The sequence below is a fragment of the Talpa europaea genome (assembly GCF_964194135.1).
Source record: "Talpa europaea genome assembly, chromosome: 8".
In the NCBI taxonomy this organism is placed as follows: Eukaryota; Metazoa; Chordata; class Mammalia; order Eulipotyphla; family Talpidae; genus Talpa; species Talpa europaea.
The window spans coordinates 122,379,010-122,403,254 of record NC_140075.1 but is presented as its reverse complement, the minus strand read 5'-3'; the positions used below and the strand labels follow the sequence as shown (position 1 = coordinate 122,403,254).

General features: G+C 64.0%; 1 gene segment (V, D, J or C); it reads left to right on the top strand.

Moving 5' to 3' along the window:
• The first annotated feature begins 3,372 nt into the window (after positions 1–3,372).
• LOC311175480 (immunoglobulin heavy constant gamma 2-like) lies at positions 3,373–24,226 on the top strand. The segment is given in 8 exons: positions 3,373–3,487; positions 4,702–4,827; positions 18,901–19,194; positions 19,350–19,382; positions 19,485–19,805; positions 19,889–20,209; positions 22,990–23,120; positions 23,490–24,226.
• Positions 24,227–24,245: the final 19 nt, after the last annotated feature.

The window sequence follows — 24,245 nt, the reverse complement described above, 5'->3', positions numbered from 1 at the left end:
GAGCACAGGGGGCACGGGGGGCACAGGGGGCATGGGGGGCATAGGGGCAACAGGGGTCACAGGGGGCACGGGGGCACAGGGGTACAGGGCACGGGGGCACAGGGGCACAGGGGTACAGGGCACAGGGGCACGGGGGCACAGGGGGCATAGGGGGTACAGGGCATGGGGGTCCCTGCTGACAACACTGGGCGTCCACACATCAGGGACACAGAATCCGCGTTCCTGGTCATTTCCCTCGTGTCCACCTCAGGGCATGACAGCTGGCAGCGGCCCCACCGGGCCGGAGGCTGACTGTGCCCTGTAGGGCCCTGTGGCCCACCCACGGCCCCGGCCCCCCCGCATCTGTGGAGGCAGCAAACCTGGGACCGGCACCCCCAGGGGCCACCGGTCAGCCCTCGGGCCCTCGGCCCACTGCCGCGGCCCCGGCTCTGCCCGGCTCTGGATGGCAACCCCGGCACAGGGCCCGCTGCGTCCATGCCTGGAGCAGAGGTGGCCGTGGAGAGGCCAAGGCCACGAGGCTGAGCCCGCTGAGCCGCCCGCCCGGCAGCCGCCTGCCCTGTTCACCCATCAGCCCTGCCGCCCGGCTGACGCCGCTGCCCGGCACCAGCCCCTCCGAGCAGAAACCCACGGGCACCCCGAGCCACTTCCCCTTCCCACCCCCTGGCGCAGCGGACGGGGCCCTGCAGGGAGCCGTGCTGGAGGGGACACCCCGCCCCCCCACAGCCGCCCCCACCCGCTCCCTCCCCCTCGGCGCCTACCGCCCCCACCGCCCCGGCGCCCCTGCAGCCTCGGGCAGAAACATCTGCTTCCAGCCGCGTGGTAAACAGGACGCAGGGCCCTCACCCTAAATCAACGCTTGACAGCGGCCCCGCAGTGGGGGCACCGGCCAGCCCCGACCCCCGCTCCCGCCCCCCTTACACCCCCACCCCCGCCGTGCTGCCCAGCCAGCCTGCGCCTGAGGCCTCCCAAGTCCTGGGCGCAAGCCGGACAGTGCCGCCCAGCCAGGGCTCCTGTCCACTCCTGGCCATCAGGGGCCGAGGCTGGCAGGACACACCCACAAGGGGACCAGGGCCTCAAAGAGCTAGGATGGGGTGTCCCTGCTGGGACACAGGCAACCCCAGACCCCCACGTCCCCCCCAATTCAGGGCACTCTCAGAGCCACCCTTGCCGGGAGCCCAAAGGTGGACAGATCTGCCCAGGAGAGCCAGGAGAGCCAGGGAGACGCGGGGCGGCCGTGGGACGGCAGCCAGGAGGGGGGCGCAGACAGGAGGTGACGGGACAGAACAGGTGGGGAGGCCAGTAATAGACACAGAGAGACAGCCAGCCAAGGACAGGCAGGTGACAGGACGCCGGCCGCGTTGACCACGCCATCACGCCGGCCACCGCCTTCACTCTCCAAGGCCCCTGCGCACCGGGGCACCCCCTCATCAGGCCGAGCCGGGGCGGGGGCGCACGGCACACCCCACCTGCAGGGAAATTGCCAGGCCGCTTCCGGGAGGTGGGGACACTCACGGCCAGCAGACACACACCGTCGCCGTCTCCAGGGGTCAGGAGACCGACACGGGGTCGCTGCGCACAGGGTCAGAGAGCCAGAGCAAGGCCAGAGGGTGGGGCCCACGCCAGCCCTCGAAGGCTGACCAGGGGCACGGGGCAGGGAGGGGCAAGAGGGGATGGCAGGTGGTCAGGGAGTGGGGTGCCCTCTGAGGGCAGCGGCAGCACCAGCAAGGAGACCCCACGCCATGGAGGACGGAAAACAGCAGAGCTTTGTCCATGAGGGAGGGAGACCAACAGAGGCCCACAGGGAAGGGCCCCGCACACGCCCGGCACATGTCCAGGACACGCTCAGGACACGCTCAGGGCACATGCCCAGGACAGCTAAGTGAGCTGTGGACCCTGCTCGGGTGGAACAGGGGTTGGGGGGGCTGGGGGGTGCTGGGGGGAGCACTGAGTCGTGCTGGGTCCAGATTTGAAAGCCGGGAACAGAACAAAATGGCTGCAGAGAAGAAGGAGCAGCTCAGCACATAACCCCAAAATGCATGGTCACTTTTGGGGAGGCCAGGGCTGGCCGGGCAGGGAGTTCGGGTCCCGACGGGGGTAGCGCCGCGGAGAAACAGGGTCTGGGTGGTCATGGGCCCAGGCCCAAGGGGACACGGACCCTGGGCGTCCAGCCACGGTGCCCCCAGGCGCGTGCTGGTTCCACAGTCACCGCTGAGAGGCCGGCGGTGGCGCTGTGAGCCCGGGAGGGCGTGGGGCCGGAGCTGGGGAGCCATGTCCGGTCCAAGGCCCCGGCGGGCAGGCTCAGGATGGACCGTGGCAGCGGCAGGACCTGGACCCGGGGGCGTTCTGGCCAAAGCCGAGAAGGCCAGTGGGAGAGCAGCTGAGGGCCCCGCGGCTGGGGCGGGGTTGGGGGAGCCAGGGTCTCCTCCCCCAGGCTCCGAGCCACAGGGCGGGGCCCCCCCAGCAGGGCCCTCCCGCCACGAAGGTGACTGTCCTCTGCGCGGAGGCCAAGCGCAGGGCCATCCACGGTCCCGCCACCCAGGGCCACCTGCTCAGGCCTAGCCTCTCAACCACATCTGCAAAGCCCCTCTGCAGAGATGTCCACCCTCACCGGCTCCGGGCAGCCATGAAGGGGACAAGGGGACCCCCCTCAGCCACAGTGGACGTCTGCCCGGCAGGGGACCCACGCTCAGAGCCCCGCAGGGTGGGCGGGCCTCCTGCTGCCAGAAGCACGACCAGTGCCTCAGAACCCAGCGAGAGGGGGGCCTGGGTGGGTGGGAGTGGCGGCAGAGAGGGGTCTGGACACAGGGGGACGTGGAGGCCGACCCTCCGGGAGGAATGCAAGAGCCAAGGAGCGCTGTAGGCGGCAAGCTGGGGCGGGCCACGGGTGCCGGGACGGGCTCCCTTGAACCCACACTGGGCACAGACCCGGCCCCGCTACAGCCGGGGTGTGTGAGCGAGCGGGGGGTGGGGGGGGCGGCGCGGGGGCGCAGGGTGGGGGGCGCAGGCGCGCACCCAGGGACCCCAGCCTGCCCGCACCAGTCTCCCGCAGCAGCCGCGCCCACAGCGGCCGTGCCCACCAGCAGGACCCGGGCGCCTTGGAGCAGAGGCAGGTCCACTGCGGGCACAAGGACAGGCGTGCGGGGCCAGCTGGACGGGGCTCAGCAGCCCAACGAGGCTCACAGTAAGCCTCGGGGCGTGGCCACCAGCAGGGCCTGAGCGTGGAGCGGACGACAGCCGCCAGCCCCAGCCGGGCAGACACGCAAACCCCGAGCCAGCGGGGCGTGGAGGGCGCTGTCTCGAGGCACCCGCGGGAAGACGCCCTCGCAGGGGGCGCAGCCCGGCTTGGGCACCTTCCCCCAAGGCCGGGCGGGCATGGTCTGGTACGAGGATCGGCCGCAGCGAGCAAAGCCGGCGCTGCAGCCGACCCTGCAGTCTGGCCACAGAAACCAGACCAGCCCGAGTCCCACAGCCGCCGCGGCCTCCGCAGGCCCAGGGCAGAGGGGAGGGCCTGGGTTGCAGGCGGGGCCTCGGGCCAGGGCCCTCGCAGCCTAGGGGTGCGTCCACGGCGGTGTGCGCACCGTCCTGGCCCGAGGGGTGGTCTGTGGGGCGTCCCCTCAGGACGGGGTGTCGGCGCTGGCCTGGCAACTTCTCCGCAGGTTTGTATCCAAGAAGCTCGTTCCTGGAGGCGAAGAGAGGCTTGCAGAAATATGAGATGTGGGGCCTCCCCGGTGGCGCAGCGTTAGAGCGCTGGGTTGCGAAGCTGCCTGCGGCCTCTGCGGCGCCGGTTCAATCCCTGGCTGCTCCTCGGCCACCGGAGGAGGGTCCCACATGGTGCGCAGACCTCTCCTGCCGCCCGCTGCTCCCCTCAGCAGTGTACTTCGGTCCTTCTGCCTGCTCTGCTCCCCGCTCTGGCTCTGGTGAATTCTCTCACCCTCCCGCGCCTCTGACTGTACCCAGTGCATGTATAAACAAAACAAAAACAAACAAGCAAACAAATAAAGAAAAACATGCCTCTATTAAAAAAAAAAAAATCTTTAAAAAAAAAAAAAAAGAAATATGAGATGTGGTATGGGCGGCACACTTCACCCGCCCCAGCGGGACCTCAGGCAGGAGGAAATGGAGCCCAGGTGGAGCTGGCCAGGAGGCGGGGCTCAGCGTGGAAGAGCCGCAGGGTCAGGAAGCCGCGGACACCAAGGCATGAGCAGGCTACAGGCGCCCTGTGTGGGGCTGATGGCATCATCTGCAAAGATGACAGAATCAGTGAGTGTTCCCGGGGAGGAAGAGCAGCTGGGCCAAAGCTCCGTCCACAGGAAACTGGGGAGCTGAAGACCTGCGGACGGCATGGACTGGCACCCAGAATGCAGGGTTTGTACTCGACGTGAAGGGCTGGGGAGGCCCCAGGTGCTCTGCAGGCCCCAGGCACTCGTGCAGCGGCCAAGCCCACAAGATGGGCAAGAGCGGCTTTTCCAGAACTCTTGAACATAGTCAGAAGCGACAAGCAGCCAGGGGAGGGGACAGGGGAGCTGCTGGGCTTTGGCGGCGAGGACTGGTGTCTTGTGTGACCACACGCAGAACTTCACTTCCAGAAGCAGCCAGTGTCCATGGTGTGGCCCTCAGGTGCCACAGGCCTGGGCTGGGAGCGTGGCTGTGGGCCGGCCTGGTCCAGTCCCTGAAGGGTCGGCTGCCCCACGGCCCTCTCAGGATGCAGGGACCCCCAGGTGGTGGTTGTCAAAAGCATCCTGCAGGCTAGAAGGAGGACCACCAGACAAGAAATCAGTGCCAAAGGAGAACTAAACCCCAGCACCGCAGATGCGCGCCAGACGCACGGTAGGGTGAGATCCAGGGGACCATGCAGGGAGGGCAGCGCCTTACTTGTTCTCTGCCTAGTCTGGTAATTTTTGATGATTAGCCTAAAAGCAAGTATTATTGTATTTATGGCTTATAAATTTCAAATGTTGTTTTCCACATAACTTGAGACTAATGCATTCAGAAGAATTATCCGTCTGTGCCTTAGCATAAGATCTATAAATCTGTAATTTTGTGACATCAGCAACAAAAAGGGATGGAGATGCAGACATAGGAGCAGAGTAAGGACTGAGGAGCTGGGGTACATTTAAATTCCCATGTTATGATTTTAGGCCTTGATTACAATGCCCCTGGCAACCACAAAGAAAATAGCTACAAAACAATCACAAAAGAAATGAGAAAGGAAAAAAAACCAACTAATCACAAAATCTAATCACTAATCACTAATCACCACAAAAAATCAACTAAACACAAAACTAAACAGTAACGCAACAAATGTAAAAGTTATAGGGTATATAGAAAACAAACAGCACAAAGGCTGATGAAGGTCTCTTATCAGTACTTTAAAGATAAGTGGGTTAAACTGTGCAGTAAAAAGGCAGAGAATGATAGTGAGTGAAGCTACAAGGCCTGACTATATGCCTTTTTTTTAAGAGACTCACTTGAGATCCAAATAGAAAAGACATTCCATGCAAATCGTAACTAATAGAGAGCAGGGGTGTTTACACTTATATCATAGAAAATGGATTTTTAAAATTTTTTAATTTATTTATGCATACAAGAACTAGGGTGTAGGCCAGAGGTGCAGGGGTGGGTGTGAGAGGATTCACCAGAGAAAGGATTCACCAGATCTGCAGAACACGCGGATCCACTGAGATCCACTACTGAGGGGAGCAGCGGGGAGATGGGAGATGTCTGCTGCACCCTATGGGTCACTCCCTGGCTGGGGGTCAAACTTAGGCCACAGTGGCTGGTGATAAGTTGATAGCACTGAGACTTTACCCCCTGCACCACCACGGAGGCCCTAAAATGGATTTTAAATAAAACGAGTTTCTGAGACCCAGAAGGACATTGTACACTAATAAAAGATCCAGTATAGCATGAGGACATAGCAGCTACAAACACCTGCACGCCTAGTGGCAGAACAGAAAAATATATGATGAAAAAACTGGCAGAACTGAAGGGGGAAATGGACTGTCCTATAGTAATAGCTGAAGACATCACTCCCCTGCTCACAACAATGGAAAGAAAATCAGACAGGAGATAATCAAGGAAACACAGGACTTGAGCAACCGTGACCCAATTGCACACGCGCACAGCACTCTGCCCAACAAGGGCACACACATTCTTCTCAACTGCACACGGGACACGTTCCAGGATGGCCGTAGGGTAGGCGACAAGTTGATGGATGTTAAAAGATAGGTGTCATATACAGAACCTTCCCCAACCACGACGGGATGCAGTTACAAATCAATAACAGGGTAAATCTGGAAAATTCACAGATTTGTGAAACGTAACACATTCAACCAACCAATGGGTTGTAGCAGAATTTAGAAAAGACTTAGAGATGCATGAACACAAACACATCACACCCAATCAGCAAACACAGTCTAAAGAGGGAAATGTGATAGCCATAAATGCTATCGAAGCAAAAGATGTCAAATCAACAACCTAACTGTACAACAGAAGGAACTAGCAAAGAAGTAGAACCTAGGCCCAAAGCTAGGAGAAGAAAGGAGATAATAAGATTAGAGCAGAGCGAGGTGAAATAGAGGGGGGGAATAAAGTCCACGAAATTAAAAATTGGCTCTTCAAAAAAGATGAACAAAATTGACAAGGTTTTGGCCAGTGGTCTAAGAAAGGAAAGTGGGGCCATTATTACTGGTTTTACAGAAATAGGAAGGCTGGGGCCTCCCTGGTGGCGCTGCACTGTGAAGCTGCCCGCAGCCTCTGCAGCATGGGTTCAATCCCCGCCAGCTGGCGAGAATCCCACATGGCGCAGCAGACCTCTCCTGGCTAGCCCGCTGCTCCCCTCAGCAGTGTATTTCATCAGTCTGCCTGTTCTGCTCCCCGCTCTGGCTCTGGTGCACACTGTCACCCCCCGCATCTCTGGCCTGTACCCCAGCTCTTGTATAAATAAATAAATCTTTAAAAAAAAAAAGAAAAAGAAATAGGAAGGATTATGAGTGGCTATAACCAATATGTGTGCCAGCAAATCAGATAAACTAGATGAAATAGAAAAATTCCTAGAAACACAAAGTCTACCAGGCCTAATTGTGAAGAAGTACAAAATCTAAGCAGAGCCACAACAAGCAATTGGGTCAGTGGTCACAATCTGCCCAACAGAAGCCCAGGACGTAATGGTCTCAGTGAATTTGAATTCTGTCGGATGTTTTCAGAGGACTAATCCCAATCCTTGAACTTTTCCCAAAGGTTGAAGAAGAAGGGGCACGTCTGACTTATGTGAGCCAGGTCATCCCAAGCTGAAGTCAGGAGAGACCACTGGCCGGTGGCCCGTGTGAACAGTCATGCAAAGGCCTCCACAGAACCCTGGCTGAGCAAATCCAGGGCACATTAAGGGGCTCACACACCGTGACCAAGTAGGGTTCATTGCTGGAGTGCAAGGACGGTTCGACACACAGACAGTGATCAGTAGGACACATCACCCTCATGGATGGTGCACAAAAAACATTTGACAGAATTCAACACCTTTTGGATTTTAAAAAACTTAAATAAGTAGGCAAAGAAGAAAACCCAACACCACAAAAGCCATGTCTGAGAAATCCACAGCAAACGTCGCACTCAGCTGTAAAAGCAGCTTTTCTTCTAACAGCAGGAGGGAGGCAAAGGCGCCTGCGTTCATCACTGCTCTTGAAAAGTGGCCTGGAAGCCCCAGCCAGGGGCCGCCAGAACGAGAAGTAAAAGGCATCCAGATCGGGCAGGAAGAAGTAAATTCATCTCTGTCGGCAGATGATACGATCTCATACGTAGAAAACCCTAGAGATTCCACACAGAAAAAAAAAAACTGCTAGAAATCGTGAATTCAGCTAGGTAGAGGGCGCAGCGCCAGCTGCTGTTCTAGGCACTAGCAAAGGGCAGTCTGAACAAGAAGCCACGAGAACATTCCCGTTTGTACCAGCATCAAAAAGAATAAATACTTAGGAATTGATGAAAAAGGAGAAAGACTTGCACAATGAAAACCACCCAAAATGCTGAAAGGAATGAAAGAAAATGGACGTCCACGCTGTGCTGGGGCTGGAGGACTTGACGTGGTGAAAGCGTCACGCCACCCACAGAGATGGAAAAATGAGATTTTTTTTTTTTTTCAGAAACAGAAAAATAGATCCAGAAATTCATTTGGAATCTCAAGGCCCCCAAACAGCCAAAACAATCAGGTGAAAGATGTCCAAAGCTGGAGGGCTCGCGCTTCGAACCCCAGAACTTACCATGTCAAAGTCACCAAAACATCGTGGCACCAGCACCAAGGCCACCACAGACCAGTGGACCAGGCCAGTGGACAGGCCAGTGGAGCAGAATCAGGGTCTGCAAGTGCCCTGTGCGCCCGGCTCCCGGTCATGGGCACGGGCGATGATCTCCACAGACGGTGCCGGCGAGCTGAAGGGCCACACGCGTGTCTAAACTATGCGCAATAACGCAAACACCTACACGTGAGACAAAACTCTCAGAAGAAAATACAGGATGAACATCACTGTGGCCGGGCAGTGACTTCTGGCTCCGACTCCAACAGCGCAGGCGACAGAAGAAAAGTGGACAGTCCGAGCGCGAAGCCTCGCCCTCTGCTGGGACGGCGCCCGCAGGGCCACCTGCTCCTCCGTGGGGCGACGACGTCCCACGCAAAGCCGACTCCTAAGGCGCAACAGCAGACACAGACGCCCAGGTGGGGCGGGCGGGGACCGCTCACTGCCCCGCTCACAGCCGTCCGGCCGCGCCCTCGACGGGGTGGGCGAGCAGGGCAGGCACTGGGACAGCGCAAGGGCCCCTGAAGGGAGCAATGCTGATGCGCTGGAGGCCCTGGAGGCCTCACCGCTGCAGCCCTGGGAGGCGGGCCGGGCCTCACAGCCAGAGACAGAGAGCAGGTGCTTTGCGGGCCGGGGCGGCCGCTCCACAAGTTCCAGTTGCACAGAACGAAAAGCTGTAGGAAGGGGCGCGGAGACCATCACGTCTGGAAAGCAGCTCCGCACCGAGCCGCGCGTCAGAGGCTCCAGGCGGCGAGCTATCCCTTGCGTCTCTGCTTCCACGGCAAAGACAAGGCCGCTCGGCAGGACCAAGCTGGCAGCGCAGACGGCAGGTACCCTGGCTCGGCCCGCCAGGGCGCAAGGACGCAGGGGTGAGGTCCCCGCAGCAAGGCACACACGCTCCCAAGAGAGCAGGGAGGGGCCGGCGCACGGGGTCACTGTCGGGTGCCTCGTGTTCGGAGCCACAGCGAGGGGCAGGGGCAGAGTCGGGTCATGTGGACACAAAATTCACATCAAAACACCCCCCCAGGAGCCTGTCCTCCCTGTAGGGTCCCGGCTTGCTGTGCCCAGGAATCCCAGTCAGGCCCAGGCCCCGGCTCCTGGCACCTCCCCTCAGAGCCGCACGGGCCGCAGCCGGGCACCTGGGGCGACAGCCAGCGGGCAGGCCGCTCACGCCCGGGCGTCCAGATCCGGGGCGCTGCTCCCCGAGTCTGCAGGTGCAGGGCTGCAGCACCCACCCCCTGCCACCCCCCCACCCCTCCTTCCTGCCCCTTCCCCCTCCCCGCCCCTCCCCTCCCCAGCTCTTCCCTGAGTCCTTAGGACGAGGGCGGCGGGGTGAGAACGGACCCTCGGAGTCCGCGTCCAGAAGCCGAGCGGGATCCACAGGCAGGCGCAGCCCAGCTCCAAGGGCAGCGCGTTCCTCTTTAGAATCAGACAGAAAATGAAAGGTGAGGACGGCCGCGGGCAGCGGGGATGCACACGAGCGGGCCGCGTCGCCAGCTGGCCCAGCCCCGGCGGGAAACAGGGAGAACGTCAAGGAAAGTCTCGGTGCTGCTGCTGCCCCCCCACACCTGCGGCCGCTCCTGCACGCGCCGTGGTCAGCGCGGAGAGACCCTGCCCCGGACTCCTGCCCCGAGAGGCTCCTTCCCCGCTGCCCTGTCGGCGCGGAGCGGCACAGGACGGTCACCGCAAAGAACAGTGAAGGCAAAGACACGGAAGAGCTGGGGCTCACGGCGGCCTCGGCTCCCACACTTCCCGCCGCACCCCCACGCTCCCCCCTCCCCCTCCCCCCCACCTCTCCGCTCCCCATGCCCCCCAGGACACCTGGTGCGGCAGACTAGCTGCAGGGTGGACACATCAAGCGCCCGCCTGGCCTTCCCTCTGCTCCTCCGGGGCGCCTCCCCCTCCCCCGGTGTGGGCCTCGCTTTCCCTCCTGTGTCATTCTCCCTCCCTGGGGAGCGCCCTAAGGCCCTCCTTGCGGGGGGCAGGTCGCTGGCAACAAACGGCCCGGCCTGCTTAGTTTCCCCGGGGAAGTTTGCTGCCCTCACGTTTAAGGGATAGTTGTGCTGGGTACGGAATCCGGGCCACGGCCTGGCGACCAGGCACTCTCCTCTCCCTGCGCCCCGGGCTCCGGGCGCGCTGCGGCCTCCACCTCACCCCGCGCGGGCTCTCTCTGCTGCACTCAGCCTTTCCTTTCGTCTGACCCCCCGGGGGTCGTGACCTCCCAGGGGTCGCCATGGGGCCCGCCTCTCCCTGGCTCCCGGGTCTGTGGTCCGGTGCCTGCCACTAATTCTGGAGGATTTCCAGCCTTGTTCCTGAAAATATTTCTCCTGCTCCTTTCTTTCTTGCCCTGCTGCTCTTCCTTTCTTCTCTTTCCTTTCTTTCTTTCTTTTTTTTACTTTTTTTTTGGCTTAGTCAAGAAATTTATTCTATTATTTTCTTTACCGAAGAATGTCCATTTGAGATCCCGGTTTGGTCTGTCATCTCTCACCGTCCACTGCCGAGCTCTGCGGACATCACCTTCTGGGACACCTGCCCATCATCCTGGGGGAGAGGCCTTGGGCGCTCCCACCTCTCCCTGAGGCCTTCTCGTGGCCTGGACCCCGCGCGCTGCAGTGCTCCTCGCCCGCCTCCTGGCGCCTGGAGCTGGTCCTCCCATGTGCACAGCTGTGCTCCTTGCGCGCCGCCCGCTTCTCCCTCCAGGCACCGCAGCCCACACCAGCCTGGATGTGCTGCTCCCTGGGGCCCCTTGCTCTGGGGGTCATGGCGCTGTGAGGAACACACAAGCCTCATCCACGGCTCCCTTTGGGCCCACAAATCATGCCAGTGGTAGTTCTGGCAAGTCCCGCACCGGATGGCAGGTGAAGGCTCCAGGTTGACCATCGGTGCTCCCACATGGTGCCCACCGCCAGCCAGCTCCACGTGGCTCCCTGCCCCACCCCCGCTGGACCTGCTGAGACCCTGCGGGCAGCAGCCACAGCATCGCCTGTCAGGCCCAGCCTCACACTGCCCTCGGCGCGGGAGCAGAAGTGCACAAGCCCCGCGTCGGCAAGCAGGCTGGCCCTGGCCCACACAGCCTGGCGGGGCTGGGCGCCTGCTCGTCTACTCTGGTCACCAAGCATCTCCAGCGGGCCGCCACGTCCCCTCTAAGCTGTGCTGGGCGCCTCCGGGACAGGCCTTCCCCGAGCCGGCTCAACACGCCCGCCCGCGGGACGGGGCACCGGCAGCCGGGCAGGCGGCTGCCCCCTGCACCTCGGATGCCCCTTCCTCCCGCGCCTCCTGCCCTTTCCGTTGGGTCTGACGCGCCCTCCGGTCCCTGGGCCCTCCCCTTGGACGACGGGCCTGGGCTCCCCGCACCCCCGGACTCCTCCCCTCAAGGTCCCTCTCTGCTCCCTGGCGCGGCTTTATTCCCGGAACGCCCTCGGCAGGTCACTCCAGCAGCCGGCTGCCCCAAGCCCGTGCGGGCGAGTCCGGCCGTGGCCTGGCCCCTGGGCAGTCAGCGCGGTGCGTCCGGGTGGGGCCTGGCCTACGTGTGGATGGCGACGCCCGCCAGAGGCACGGACAGCGGAGAGAGCGCGTCGGCGTGGCCGGGCGGGTGGGCGAGGGCGAGCCTCGCGAGCAAACTGCTCCGGGGGAGAGGCTCTCCTCACAAGGGCCGAGGCCAGACCCTCCAAGCGCACACTCGTCTCCCGTCCGGGAGTCCCGGCCAGCCCCAGGACAAGGGGGGACGGAGCCGTGAGTATGGACAGGGCAGCCGGTGGCCGCTGCTGACAGATGGCGCAGCGGCCGCCGGGGACCGTCCAGGGGGCTGAGCCCACTGCAGGGGCTCACGGGGAGGCAGCAGGCCCGCGGGGGCCGAGCCCAGCCCGCGGGGACACCGAGGCCCACCGTCCCTGACGGCCTGTGCCCGTGGCTCGGTCATGGGACGGAGCCCGTGACGGCAGGCGCGGGTGGCCGCGTTTGAACCCGGCGAGGAGGGAAGGGACTCGGAGGAGCGGGCGGGCGTGCCCGGGTCCGGGTGCCGGGACGCCGGCCGCGGGGGCTGCAGAGCGCTCCTGCCAAAGCGGGTTCCGGACCAGCCCGGGGGCCCGCGGCCAGTTCCAGTCATCGGTGGCCTGGACGTGTTGCCCGAGTGGGGTGGCACCGAACCCGGACCGGTGGCGGCAGGACAGGCTGGAGCGGCGGCGCTGGCCACGCTGGGCCCCCGGGCAGCGGGGGGAGAAGCTCGCACACGCGATTCAGCGGCTTTGCGGCAGAACCCCGAAGGGCTGGAGGAAACCAAAATCCCGGGCGCGGGCCGAGGCGCTCCCGCCTCTCCGGCCCGCCAGAGAGGACGCGGTCCCGGCTGACCAGGCGGCCGCCCGCCCGGGGACCTGGACAGGACACGCCTCCTGGCGGCCAGTGGGGTCTCAGCCCACACGCCCTGTGACCCCCGAGCCCCCCCCCCGAGCCCCAGAGCTCGTCTGTGCCCAACGGGAGGCCGTGGGCGGAGCTGGCGAACCGGGGAGGCGGCCAGCGGCCTGCGCACCCCCACGCCCGGCCGGGCCGGTGCCATTGGGGCCGAGCGGGCACCACCCAGATGGGGGCTGGGGCAGGCAGCACGTGACCCCTCCCCGGGCACCCCCTGGTGTGCCCCATGCGCGCACCTGAGGCCCTGGACTCCCCCCACGCCCCGAGCCAGAAACCACCATGAGAAAGGGGAACTTGAGCCGGTGCCCCCGGTTTCAATCCCCGTCTTAGTCCTGCAGGGCCCAAGGGGTTCACACCTCGGCCCCGGGCACCAGGCAGGTGCCGCCCACGGCGAGGGCTGTGGGGGGCAGGGGACAGAGGCTCCGCGGAGCCGGGGCCAGGGCAGGGCCGCCATGGGCCACGCAGAGGGACAGCCTGGCCACCCGAGGAGGACAGGACGGGGCTGCAACGGGCGAGGTGCCCCCACGCCCGCCCCAGCCCAGGCCCCCGAGCCAGGGCGGCAGGTGAGTGGGAGTCGAGGGGGGCCCAGTGCTGGGCCCAGACGGCACAGGTTGGGGCCAGAGGCTGGGGTCAAGGCACTGACCCCCAGACTGGGGGGACTCAAACGGGGCTCCGAGCGAGGGGAGGGGCCTGGAGCAGGAGCTACTCTGGGAGGGCCGGTGGGCGGGAGGCCCGAGGGGTCAGGGGCCAGGGGCCCACACACCCCCATGCGCACTGACCAGTGCACAGAGAGGCTTGCGGGGGGCGGGGGGCCCGGCTGGGCCTGGACAAGGGGCAGCGGGGACAGGAGGGCAGGGTCACCTCCAGAGCCCAGGGGAGCTGGCAGAGATTATATAAGGGTACAAGGGCAGCTGGGAACAGAGGATAGACATGGGGCTCCCCAGATTCAGGGGAACAGACTGAGCTGTTTAGGGGTAGAGTGGGGTAACAGGAGGGCAGGCCAGGGGTTCCCAGGAGCTTGGAGAGCAGGCAGCTAGTTCAGGGGTACAGTGGAGTAACAAGAGCTCAGGGCAGCTCAGGAGCTCTCCTGCAGCTCAGGGGAGCAGGCAGGCACAGCTAGTTCAGGGGTACAGTGGGGTAACAGGAGGGCAGACAGGCAGAGCTAGTTCAGGGGTACAGTGGGGTAAGAGGAAGGCAGGGGCTCACCCGGAGCTTGGGGAGCAGGCAGAGCTAGTTCAGGGGTACAGTGGGGCAACAGGAGGGCTGAGCAAGCCAGGGGCTTCCGAGGAGCTTGGGGGGCATGCAGAGCTAGTTCAGGGGTACAGTGGGGTAACAGGAGAGTAGGGAAGGCCAGGGGCTCGCCAGAGCTCAGGGGAGCAAGCAGAGCTAGTTCAGGGGTACAGTGGGGTAACAGGAGAGCTGAGTAAGCCAGGGGCTTCCCAGGAGCTCAGGCAAGCAGGCAGAGCTAGTTCAGGGGTACGGTGGGGTAACAGGAGGGCTGAGCAAGCCAGGGGCTTCTCAGGAGCTTGGGGAGCATGCAGAGCTAGTTCAGGGGTACAGTGGGGTAACAGGAGGGTTGAGCAGGCCAGGGACTTCCAAGGAGTTCAGGGGAGCAGGCAGCGCTAGTTGAGGGGTACAGTAGGGTAACAGAAGGGCAGAGAAGGCCAGGGGCTCCCCAGAGCTCAGGGGAGCAAGCAGAGCTAGCTCAGGGGTACAGTGGGGTAACAGGAGGGCTGAGCAGGCCAGGGACTTTCATGGAGCTCAGGGAAGCAGGCAGAGCTAGTTCAGGGGTACAGTGGGGTAACAGGAGAGCTGAGCAAGCCAGGGGCTCCCCAGAGCACAGGGGTGCAAGCAGAGCTAGTTCAGGGGTACAGTGGGGTAACAGGAGGGCTGAGCAGGCCAGGGGCTTCTCAGGAGCTCAGGGGAGCATGCAGAGCTAGTTCAGTGGTATAGTGGGGTAACAGGAGGGCTGAGCAAGCCAGGGGCTTCCCAGGAGCTCAGGCAAGCAGGCTGAGCTAGTTCAGGGGTACAGTGGGGTAACAGGAGAGCAGGGAAGGCCAGGGGCTCCCCAGAGCTCAGGGGAGCAAGCAGAGCTAGTTCAGGGGTACAGTGGGGTAACAGGAGGGCTGAGCAAGCCAGGGGCTTCCCAGGAGCTCAGGCAAGCAGGCAGAGCTAGTTCAGGGGTACAGTGGGGTAACAGGAGGGCTGAGCAAGCCAGGGGCTTCCCAGGAGCTCAGGCAAGCAGGCAGAGCTAGTTCTGGGGTACAGTGGGGTAACAGCTAGGCAGGAAAACCAGGAGCTCCCCCAGAGCTCAGGGGAGCAAGCAGAGCTAGCTCAGGGGTACAGTGGGGTAACAGGAGGGCTGAGCAGGCCAGGGGCTTCTCAGGAGCTCAGGGGAGCACGCAGAGCTAGTTCAGGTATACAGTGGGGTAACAGGAGGGCTGAGCAAGCCAGGGGCTTCTCAGGAGCAGGGGAGCATGCAGAGCTAGTTCAGGGGTACAGTGGGGTAACAGGAGGGCTGAGCAGGCCAGGGGTTCTCAGGAGCTCAGGGGAGCATGCAGAGCTAGTTCAGGGGTACAGTGGGGTAACAGGAGGGCTGAGCAAGCCAGGGGCTTTCAAGGAGCTCAGGGGAGCAGGCAGAGCTAGTTCAGGGGTACAGTGGGGTAACAGGAGGGCTGAGCAAGCCAGGGGCTTCCCAGGAGTTCAGGCAAGCAGGCAGAGCTAGTTCAGGGGCACAGTGGGGTAACAGGAGGGCTGAGCAAGCCAGGGGCTTCTCAGGAGCAGGGGAGCATGCAGAGCTCGTTCAGGGGTACAGTGGGGTAACAGGAGGGCTGAGCAGGCCAGGGGTTCTCAGGAGCTCAGGGGAGCATGCAGAGCTAGTTCAGGGGTACAGTGGGGTAACAGGAGGGCTGAGCAAGCCAGGGACTTTCAAGGAGCTCAGGGGAGCAGGCAGAGCTAGTTCAGGGGTACAGTGGGGTAACAGGAGGGCTGAGCAAGCCAGGGGCTTCCCAGGAGCTCAGGCAAGCAGGCAGAGCTAGTTCTGGGGTACAGTGGGGTAACAGCTAGGCAGGAAAACCAGGAGCTCCCCCAGAGCTCAGGGGAGCAAGCAGAGCTAGCTCAGGGGTACAGTGGGGTAACAGGAGGGCTGAGCAGGCCAGGGGCTTCTCAGGAGCTCAGGGGAGCATGCAGAGCTAGTTCAGGGGTACAGTGGTGTAACAGGAGGGCTGAGCAAGCCAGGGGCTTCCCAGGAGCTCAGGCAAGCAGGCAGAGCTAGTTCAGGGGTACAGTGGGGTAACAGGAGGGCTGAGCAGGCCAGGGGCTTCTCAGGAGCTCAGGGGAGCAGGCAGAGCTAGTTCAGGGGTACAGTGGGGTAACAGGAGGGCTGAGCAAGCCAGGGACTCCCCAGAGCTCAGGGGAGCAAGCAGAGCTAGTTCAGTGGTATAGTGGGGTAACAGGAGGGCAGAGAAAACCAGGGGCTCCCCAGAGCTCAGACGAGCAGGCAGAGCTAGTTCAGGTATACAGTGGGGTAAAAGGAGGGCAGGGAAAACCAGGGGCTCCCCCAGAGCTCACAGGAGCTGGCAGAGCTAGTTCAGAGGTATAGTGGGGTAACAGAGGGCAGGGAAGGCCAGGGGCTCCCCAGAGCTCAGGGGAGCAAGTAGAGCTAGCTCAGGGGTACAGTGGTGTAACAGGAGGGCTGAGCAGGCCAGGGACTTTCAAGGAGCTCAGGGGAGCAGGCAGAGCTAGTTCAGGGGTACAGTGGGGTAACAGGAGGGCTGAGCAAGCCAGGGGCTTCCCAGGAGCTCAGATGAGCAGGCAGAGCTAATTCAGGGGTACAGTGGGGTAACAGGAGGGCAGGGAAGGCGAGGGGCTCCCCAGAGCTCAGGGGAGCAGACAGCTAGTTTCAGGGTATATTGGGGTAACAGGAGGGCTGAGCAGGCCAGGGGCTTCCCAGGAGCCCGGGGCAGCATCAGAGCTAGTTCAGGGGTACAGTGGGGTAAAAGGAGGCCAGGGAAGGCCAGGAGCTCCCCAAAGCTGAGGGGAGCAAGCAGAGCTAGGTCATGGGTACAGGAGGGTAACAGGAGGGCAGGGAAGGCCAGGGGCTCCCCCAGAGCTCCAGGAGCCGGCAGAGCTAGTTCAGGGGTACAGTGGGGTAACAGGAGGGCGGGGAAGGCCAGGGGCTCCCCAGAGCTCAGGGGAGCCGACAGAGCTAGTTTTGGGGTATATCAGGGTAACAGGAGGGCTGAGCAAGCCAGGGGCTCCCCCAGAGCTCAGGGGAGCAAGAATAGCTAGTTCAGGGGTACAGTGGGGTAACGGGAGGGCAAGGAAGACCAGGAGCCTCCCCAGAAATAGGGGAGCAAGCATAGCTAGTTCAGGGGTACAGTGGGGTAACAAGATGGCTGAGCAGGCCAGGAACTTCCCAGGAGCCCGGCAGAGCATCAGAGCTAGTTCAGGGGTACAGTGGGGTAACAGGAGGGCAGGGAAAGCCAGGGGCTCCCCCAGAGCTCACAGGAGCCAGCAGAGCTAGTTCAAGGGTACAGTGGGGTAACAGGAGGGCTGAGCAAGCCAGGGGCTCCCCCAGAGCTCAAGGGAGCAAGCAGAGCTAGTTCAGGGGTACAGTGGGGTAACCGGAGGGCTGAGCAAGCCAGGGGCTCCCAAGGAACTCAGGGGAGCAGGCAGAGCTAGTTTAGGGGTATTTTGGGGAAACAGGAGGGCAGGGAAGGCCAGGGGCTCCCTCAGAGCTCAGAGTTCAGTGGGGAGCCAGGGGAGCATGCAGAGTCATTCAAGTGTACAGTGGGGTAACAGGAGGAGGCCAAACAGGCCAGGGGCTCCCTGGGAATTCAGGGGACCAGGCAGAGCTAGATCAGGGATGCAGTAGGGTAACAGGGGGCTTAGCAGGCCAGGGGCTCCTCAAGAGCTCAGGGAAGCAGGCAGAACTAGTTCAGGAGGGCTGAACATGCAGGGGCCCCCCAGGAGCTCGGGGGAGCAGGCAGAGTTAGTTCAGGGGTACAGTGAGGTAAAAGGAGGGCTGAGCAGGCCTGGGGTTCCCCAAGAGCTCAGGGAAGCAGGCAGAGCTACTTCAGGGCTACAGTGAGGTAACAGGAGGTCAGGGACGGCCAGGGGCTCCCCAGAGCTCAGGGGAGCAGGCAGAGTTAGTTCAGGGGTACGGTGGGGTAACAGGAGGACTGAGCATAGCAGGGGCTCCCCAGGAGCTTGAGGAGCAGGCAGAGCTAGTTCAGGGGTACTGTGGGGTGACAGGAGGGCAGGGAAGGCCAGGGCTCCCACAGAGCTCAGAGTTTAGTGGGGAGTAGGGGAGCTGGCAGAGTCATTCAAGGGTACAGTGGGGTAACAGGAGGAATGAACAGGCCAGTGGCTTCTAGGAATTCGGGGGGCCAGTTAGTTCAGGAGTAACAGGAGGGCAGAGCAGGCTAGGGGCTCCCCAGAGCTCTGGGGAGCTGGCAGAGCTAGTTCAGGGGTGCAGTGGGGTAACAGGAGGGCTGATCACGCCCGGGGGTCCCCAGGAGCTTGGGGGAGCAGGCAGAGCTAGCCGCTCTGGGGTAACGGGAGGGCAGGACATGCTGGAGACTCCCCAGCAACTCGGATGCAGACAGGGCAGCAGGGCAGGGGTGCCCCTCAGAGGGGTGCGGGCAGGCGGCTGAGGATCCTGGGTGGTGCTGGACCCGGCGCACAGCCCCTCTGGGTGGGTGACCCCCGCCCCGCCGCGGGCGTCGGGGCTCAGCGGGGAGGCGGGTGGAGGAGCGGGGGCCAGAGCCGAGCCGCCGGGGCCCGCGCGGCCCAGAGGAAGGTGGTGGAAGCCGGAGACGCAGCCCCCCAGGGGCCCTCCCGGGGCGCTGGGCTGAAGGGGCGGGGCCGTTCCCAGGGACGCAGGCCCCGGCTCCGGGGTGGGCAGCAGCGCCCTGCCGGGCGCCCGGGGTCTGCGCGGGGGCCCAGCGCTGGCCGCCCCGGGAGAGCGGGGCCCGGACAGGGGCGGGAGGGCGAGGGCGGCGGCCGTGCCCCGCCGGGAAGCCCCGCTCAGGGGGCTCGGGGCAGGGCCGGGCCGGGCCAGGGCGGGGCCCGGGACTCGGGCAGGACGGCCATGCCCCGGGGGTCCCGCCGGCCCGGACCTCGGGGGGCCGGGAGGGGCCGGGGCGGGCAGCCGGGCACGAGGGCGCCTCCGGCGGGGCCCGGCCTCACGCGCCTTCTCCCGCAGCCAAAACCACGGCGCCCAAGGTCTTCCCGCTGGCCCCCGCCTGCGGGCTCAGGAGCGGCTCCACGGTGGCCCTGGGCTGCCTGGTGTCCAACTACTTCCCTGAGCCGGCCACCGTGTCCTGGAAGGGGGGCGCCCTGTCCGGAACTGCCCGCACCTACCCGGCCGTGCTGCGCGCCTCGGGCCTCTACAGCCTCAGCAGCATGGTGGCCGTGCCCGCCAGCAGCTGGCCCAGCCAGAAGTACACCTGCAGCGTCTCCCACCCGGCCAGCAGCACCACGGTGGACAAGCTCATCGGTGAGAGGACGGGCTCGGAGAGGCGGCCGGAGGCCTCCCCAGCCCAGGGCGGGTCGGGTCCGCGGGGCGGGTCTGCGGGGCGGGGGCGGCCCCGACCCGAGCCCCCCCAGGGTGGCGTCTCCCGGCCCCAGTAACCCCGTCCCTTTCACTCGCAGAGTCATCCGGGAACGGGAACGGGAAGTGCCCGCGTGAGTCGAGGGGCCTCGCCCCGTGGGGATCACCCAGGCGGGCGGGGGGCGGGGGGGGGGGCACGCCGGGCTCCGGGGGCTGACGCCGCTGTGTCCCTACAGCTCCGGACGTGGGGCCTTCCGTCTTCATCTTCCCCCCGACACCCGAGGACACGCTCAAGATCTCCCACACGCCCAAGGTCACGTGCATGGTGGTGGACGTGAGCCTTGACAACCCCAAGGTCACGTTCAACTGGTTCGTGGACGGCGCGGAGAAGACGGAGTTCGAGATGGAGTCCGAGGAGGAGCACAACAGCACCCTGCGCGTGGTCAGCCGGCTGCCCGTCGCGCACAAGGACTGGCTGGGCGGGAAGGAGTTCAAGTGCAAGGTCAACAACAAGGACCTGCCGAGCCCCGTCGAGAAGACCATCACCAAGACCCAAGGTGGGCACGGCGGGCGCGGTGGGCGGGTGGGCGCGGGCGCGGGTGCCGGCCGGGCCGGAGAGTGACCGCGCCGCCCCCCCCAGGCCCCCCCCAGCCGCCGCAGGTGTACGCGCTGCCCCCGTCCAAGGAGGAGCTGGGCCAGAGCAAGGTGACGCTGACCTGCCTGCTGAGGGGCTTCTTCCCGGGCGACACGTACGTGGAGTGGCAGCAGAAGGGGCAGCCGGTGCCCAAGGACCGCTTCCACACCACGCCCCCCCAGGACGACGGCGAGGGCCACTTCTTCCAGTACAGCATGTTGCGGGTGAACAGAGACTCGTGGAATGCGGGCGACACCTTCTCCTGCACCGTCATGCACGAGGCCCTGCACAACCACTACACGGAGAAGACCATCTCCAAGTCTGCCGGTAAATGACCGCGCGCCCGCCCGCAATAAAGCTATGCCCGCACCGCCTGTCCTCCGGCTTCTTCACGGCGGGGGGCGGGGGGGGGGCGCCGCAGCCGAGCCCGCGCACGGAGCACACGCGCACACGCGCACACGCCGCGCCCAGCCGGCCGGGCGGCCTCACACACGCGCACACGCGAGAGCCTCCCCCGTGCGTGCGCAAGCGGGGACCTCCCACCTGTCCACACGGGCACGAGTGCACACACAAGAGCCTCACAAGCGTGCACGCACTCGCACTCCAGCCTCCCTGACTGGGGCCCCGAACACACTCAGCCCCCACACACTGGGCCCTGCTCACACTCAGCCCTCACGCTCTGGGCCCTGCACACTCAGCCCTCACACGCTGGGCTCTGCACACTCATCCCACATACACTGGGCCCTACTCACACTCATCCCACACGCTCTGGACCCTGCTCACACTCGGCCCACACAAACTGAGCCCTGCACCATCATCACGCATACACTGGGCCCAGCACACTCCTCACACACACTCTGAAACCTGCTCACACTCAGCCCTCAACTCTGGGCCCTGCACACTCATCCCACATGCTCTGGACCCTGCTCACACTCAGCCCATACACACTGGGCCCTGCACACTCATCCCACATACATTGGACCCTGCTCACACTCAGCCCCCATACACTGGGACCTGCTCACAATCAGCCCTCACACTCTGGGCCCAGAACACTCAGCCCCCGCACACTGGGCCCTGCTCACACTCAGCCCACCCACACTGGGCCCTGCTCACACTCAGCTGTCACACTCTGGACCCTGCTCGCACTCAGCCCTCACACTCTGGGCCCTGCTCGCACTCAGCCTCCGCACACTGGGCCCTGTTCAAACTCAGCACCCACTCTAGGAGCCCTGCTCACACTCAGCACCCACACTCTGGGACCTGCTCACACTCAGCCCCCGCACACTGGGCCCTGCTCACACTCAGCCCACACACACTGGACCTGCACACACTCATCCCACATACACTGGGCCCTGCTCACACTCAGCCCTCACACTCTGGGCCCTGCTCGCACTCAGCCCCCACACTCTGGGCCCTGCTCGCACTCAGCCTTCACACACTGGGACCTGCTCACACTCAGCCCCCACACTCTGGGCCCTGCTCACACTCAGCCCCTGCACTCTGGGCCTTGTTCAAACTCAGCACCCACACTCAGAGCCCTGCTCACACTCAGCACCCACACTCTGGGACCTGCTCACACTCAGCCCCTGCACACTGGGCCCTGCTCACACTCAGACCCCACACTCGGGGACCTGCTCACACTCAGCCCCCACACTCAGGGCCTTGCTCACACTCAGCACCCTCACTCTGGGACCTGCTCACACTCAGGCCCCGCACACTGGGCCCTGCTCACACTCAGCCCCCACACTCGGGGACCTGCTCACACTCAGCCCTCACACTCTGGGCCTTGTTCACACTCAGCACCCACACACTGGCCCCTGCTCTCACTCAGCACCCACACTCAGGGCCCTGCTCACACTCAGCACCCACACGGGGCACTGCTCACACTCAGCCCACACACACTGGCCCCTGCTCACACTCAGCACCCACACGGGGCCCTGCTCACACTCAGCACCCAACTCTGGGCCCTGCTCACACTCAGCCTTCACACACTGGCCCCTGCTCACACTCAGCATCCACACTCAGGGCCTTGCTCACACTCAGCCTTCACACACTGGCCCCTGCTCACACTCAGCCCACACACACTGGGCCCTGTTCACACTCATCAACCACACCCTGGCCCCTGCTCACACTCAGCCCTCACACTCTGGGCCCTGCTCACACTCAGTCCTCACACTCGGGGCCCTGCTTACACTCAGCCCTCACACTCTGGGTCCTGCTCACACTCAGCCCTCACACTCTGGGCCCTGCACACTGAGCTCCCACACTCTGGGCCCTGCTCGCACTCAGCCATCACACTCTGGGCCCTGCACAGTGAGCACCCACACTCTGGGCCCTGTTCACACTCAGCCCCCATACACTGGCCCCTGCTCACACTCAGCACCCACACTTGGAGCTCTGCTCACACTTAGCCCTCACACTCTGGCCCCTGCTCACACTCAGTGGCCACACTCTGGGCCCTGCTCACACTCAGCAGCCACACTCTGGGCCCTGCTCACACTCAGCCCTCACACTCTGGGCCCTGCATACCTGTCCAGGCGTCACTCACATGCAAGCCTCACACACAGGGCATACTCACTGGGATCTCATGACCCACACAGCCTCACATACACACTCAGCAATGTCACATGCAGATATCAGCCTTTCACTCCTACAGTTGCATACTCAGGGTCGCACACTTGCTGTTCCAACAAGGGCTCCTTGCACGGGCCCCCACCCAGGCCCCGAGCACAGGATTGGGAGTCGGGCACACTTCCCTGGGCACCAGCCTAGCCCTCACCCCAGACACACTGGCCACACACTGACCACTGACTGGCAGATCTCAGCCTCCCTCCCCCTCACTACAGAGCCCCCCTGCGCCCTGCCCAGGGGCTCCCCAGGCCCTCCTTGACCTCCCCTGGGCTCTGCTGACCCTCCTGCCCCTGGTCTGGCCTCGGGGTGGGGCTGCTTCCTGGAGGCCCCAGTACAGGTGGGAGGAGGACAGGGAGTGAGTGCCCTCAGGCCAGCCAGACCTGGGGAGAAGACAGAGAGCTGGGGGCCACCCCAGCCCAGGAGGGCTCACCCCCAGCCAGCCCAGAGGGCACAGCTGAGCACCCCTCCCTGCCCAGAGCTGCTGCTGACCGACAGCTGTGAGGACGCCCAGGACGAAGAGCTGGACGGGCTGTGGACCACCCTGTCCATCTTCATCACCCTGTTCCTGCTCAGTGTGAGCTACAGTGCAGCTGTCACCCTCTTCAAGGTGGGCCCCACGCCCCCTAGTCACCCCCAAGTACCCTCCAGTTGCCCCCAGTTGCCCCCAGGCACCCCTCCAGAACCCCAAGGCACCCGGCCACCACACAGCTGCAGTGTGCCCTAGTCCCACTGTGCCCCACAGCCCCCCACCCCTTTAGTGTCCCCTCTGTCCCCCATTCTCCCTTTAGTGTCCCCTCTGTGCCTACTGTCCCCTCTGTCCTCCACTGCCCCCGCAGAGTCCCCCATCCCCACTGTCCCCTCCTGTCCCCAGTGTCCTTCTGTCCACTGTCCCCCACTGCCCCTCCATGTCCCTGTCTCTGCTGTCCCCGCCCCCATCGCCGGGGTGCTTGCTGGACTGGTGTCTGACCCCCCACAGGTGAAGTGGATCTTCTCATCGGTGGTGGAGCTCAAGCAGACCATCGTCCCCGACTACAGGAACATGATCGGGCAGGGGGCCTAGGCCGCTCCGCTCTGACCACGGCCGCCAGGCGTCACCCCCCCACGAGCTGCATCCTGCTGTCTGCACCCCCGAGAGCCGAGAGGACGGCGACTGTGGCCCCGCGCTGAGCTGAGAGACGCCCTCTGGCCTCGGTCCGGCCACCGGCCATGGCCAGGCTGCTGGACGCCAGGCACACATGTCCCTCGGTGGCACTGCCCGGTCAGTCCGTCGGCCCCACAAGGTCCCCTGCAGAGCCCAGCGCCTCCAGGGGCCTTGTCCCATCCTCAGGGCAATGTCTGCTGCCAAACAGGGAGAGCCCTGGCCGCCATCCGCTGGGAGGGCCTCTCCCAGAGGCTGCCAGGAGCAGGCTGGGGCTGGGGCCGCCGGGAGCCGAGGGGGTGCAACCCGAGGAGGGGGCAAGGCCAGCCAGCAGGCCTCTGGAGGGGCCCTGGTGCACAGGCCACAGGCACGGCCGGCCCTCCCCGGCCAGCCCGGCCACCCCCAGGGACTCAGCTGAGCGGGGGCTCCGTGAGAGACCAGGACCCCCAGGCGGGCCCAGCCCGTGGCCTCCCAGGAACACCGGCCATCTCTGCAGCCAGAGCAGCCAGTACCCCCGAGGGGGGGCCCCGACCGGGATGGGCAGGGAGCCCACAAACGCCAGCCGCTTGGGCAGCTTTCCTCCCTTCCAGGCCG